Below are 3,729 nucleotides of genomic sequence, written 5' to 3' on the forward strand. Positions count from 1 at the left end.
ATATGATCTCCTATCACATAAATTCAAATTTCTATTTTTGGAGATACTTATCTCTTAATAGAACTATTCTTGTCTTCTTATTTCTTTTAGTATTTTTGGAGCTATATATTTTACTCTCTCACTTTCCTAATGTTTCTAGCCTCATTGTCTCACTCTTCTCTAAGTGCACTCTCTTTCCTCCTTGCAATCTATATTAAAAGAGACACATACATGGCTTGGGAGGGACCTTACAGAGGCAAACACTATTATGAAAGTGAGAAGGTCTCTTTACTACCTTTGGAAAATCCACCCCCTACAATGGTTGAGTTGTTACTTGGTAATGATAATGCAAGTAAAGAATACAGAAAGAATATACACTCTTATAATAATGCCTTGGCATTCGTTTCGCTGGGTGCTCACTTGGATGGTCAATTCACTAGGGGGAGAGGAGTATTCAATTTTTGAATCCATGGTATCACCTATCATCGTGTTGGTTCTGTAATACTTGATGAAACACGAGATGTGGCTCCTCGACTTACCCGGCTTTATGTGTATGATACAGAACATGAATTAGAGAATAGACTTCATGGGATGTCCTCTTTAAAAATCATAACATTCTTGAAAGGCTGCAAACAATGATGTATGGACATAATCCGTACGCCCGTGCACTTAGTTCAATGAGAGAAATTATGCTGTCAAGTCCACATTTAGATTTGAGAATGGTTATCACTAAAGCGCGATCAACCTCAAGGCAATACTTGGTTCCTATAGGAAGTGAGGTAGCAGCTATCATGCCGAGTCAAGGAGATGATTTTCATGTGGGGCATAGAGACATTGAAATAATGTCGTTCACATGTGCTATAAAAAAATATCTAACTTGCGTAACTCATATATGCCTCTGTTGTATGTTCTTCTATTTCTTCGAGGAGAGGATGGTTGGCATGTTGGAATTCCACTCAATGGTAGGAATAGAGAAGGTTCAAATGAGGAGACAAAGACCGTAACTCAACAACAATATTATGCATATAGACTACAGTTAAGGAAAGATACAAATGCATGCCTTTTACGCTGTGGTGGTCTTTTGCAATAGTACATTGTTGATGCATATAGTAGCATGGAAGAATCCAGAGTAGTATGGATACGCAATAACCAAAAAGAATTGTGTGCTGAAGTATGCCAAGGTCTTGCAGATATGATAAATTTAAGCGATGGGGTTAATAGAGTCTCTACAGGCATTGCTGGATGCAGGGTAGTATTGCCATCTACATATAACTGGACACAGGGTAGTACTGCCATCTACATATATTGGGGGCCTAGATATATGCATCAATTGTACCAAGATTCAATGGCTATTGTTAGGAAGATGGTTAAACCTGACCTATTTATTATCTTTACTTACAATCCCAAGCGAGATGAAATAACCAATGCTTTATTGCCAAGTCAGGTTTCCCAAGATCGACCCGACTTGACTGCACATGTATTTTATGAGAAGCATAAGGACATGATTCACTTATTGGTTAAAAATCAATATTTGGAAGGATATCAAGATTTATTTATGTTATTGAATTTTAAAAAAGAAGCTTGCCACATGCACATATATTATTGATATTGTAAAGTGGATGTAAACCGATTGAGATCCCTCACTACTATGATATGTTGATATGTGCTGAACTTCCTGACAAGGTGATGTTTCTTGAGTTGCATAGCATAATTAGTCTTGTAATGTCCATGGACCATGTGGTGAACTAAATATGCGCTCTCCTTGCATGGTTTATGGGAGTTGCAAACATCGATACCCTCAATAGAATATGTCATGTAGCTAGTTAAAAGAACCGGAAGGTATCTGGTTTATAAGCCATCACGGCCGGGTAGAATAGGCAAAAACGTATGTATATGGCCGCAAATGTGCCATCTTTAGAAACGAGTTGCTTTTTCATATTTTTAGTGTGCATGGACTCTATATATGTAAAAGTACTTTAAATATGACCTCCTAAATTCAAAATTCTATTTTTGGAGATATTTATCTCTTAATAGATCTATTCGTATCTTCTTATTTCTTTTCAGATTTTTGAAACTAATATTTTTACTCTATCACTTTCTTAATGTTTCTAGCCATATAGTCTCTCTTGAAGTGCACTCTCTTTCTTCTTGAAACCTATATTAAAAGATAATCGTTACATGGCTTGGGAGGGATATTACATGAATGGACATTTGTATCCATGTTTTAAGGCTGTATGTGAAGCCAGAGGGATGTTAAAGAGTGATGAGGAGTGGTACATGTGTCTCCCAGAAGCTGCAATTCAGAATACAGGATTCCAATTGCATCAATTATTTGTCATTATAATGGTTTTTTGTGAGCCTATATACCCCAGACAGCTTTGGGACAAATTCTCCACCGAACTTTCAGAAGATTTTTCCATTCCTTGTAGAGAGGGTATGTCATCATTCTATAGCAAAGAATCAGGCTTTGTTGCACATGCAAGATCTTTTACAACAATATGGAAAATGACTATCTGATTTTGAAGGGTTGTCTATTCCTGATAGATCAAGTGTTGTCACTGTTAACAATGGTTTGGTGATGGAAGAGATGATGGTTGATTCTAATCAGCAGGCTGATTTGTCTATTTCCATGGAAAGGGGTCTTAATAGTTGTCAATCAAGAGCACTTGATACTATCCTTGCAGCTGTTTCTTTGAACCAGGGTTGTGTTTTTTTCCTTGATGGACCAGGTGGATCAGGAAAAACGTATCTTTTCAATGCCTTGCTATCTCGATTGCATGGAGAGAAACAAGTTGCCTTGGCATGTGCATCGTCTGAGTAGTTGCACTCTTACTCTCAAATGGTCGTACAGCTCACTCACGTTTCAAAATCCCATTGGTGCTCAATGCTTCTAGTACATGTGGAATCAAAGCTAATAGCCCATTGTGAGCTGAGGTGTTGAAGCTTACAAGGTTAATCATTTGGGGACGAGGCTCCAATGATACATCGATACGCATATGAAGCACTGGATAGGACATTGAAAGACATTATGCAAAGTGATACAATGTTTGGTGGAAAAGTTATGATCTTTGGTGGTGACTTTAGGCAAATCTTACTGGTTGTGCCAAAGGGATCGCGTGAGGATATTGTTGATGCAACATTTTACCGGTCACATATTTGGAGATATGTGAATGTTTTAAAGCGCACCCAAAACATGCAGGTTAGACAGAGTGCTTATAATTGTATAGAACATGAATTTGTCAAATGGACATTACAAATTGGAGATGGCTCTATAGGCTAGCCAAACAATGAAGGCAGAGTGGTAATTCCACCATAAATGTTGATCCATGGCAACTCTGTTTTGAGTTTGGTAGAATGGGTATACAAAGATCTTCAGAGAGTGGAGGATTATGCATGCTTCTTCAAAGACCGTGCTATTCTTGCACCACGAAATCTAGAGGTTGATGAGATCAATGAACTAGCCTTGAGTGCGTTGCCCGTTCTAGAAAGAGAATACCTCAATGCAAATTCAGTTGTTTCTTCCGAGAATGACGTAATATTGTATCCAATTAAGTACTTGAATAGTTTGAACTTAGGTGGTGGTTACCCTCCTCACCACTTGTTTCAAAGATTAATGCTCCTATCATGCTGCTCCGCAATTCAAACCCTTGACGGGGACTTTGTAATGGTATCAGATTGATATGCAAGCAATTTAACTCAAAGGTAATAGAAGTAGAAATCATTACAGGTACAAACATTGGAGACATGGTC

The sequence above is a fragment of the Cibotium barometz genome, chromosome 11, assembly GCF_041138505.1.
Source record: "Cibotium barometz isolate CiBa-2024 chromosome 11, ASM4113850v1, whole genome shotgun sequence".
NCBI lineage: Eukaryota > Viridiplantae > Streptophyta > Polypodiopsida > Cyatheales > Cibotiaceae > Cibotium > Cibotium barometz.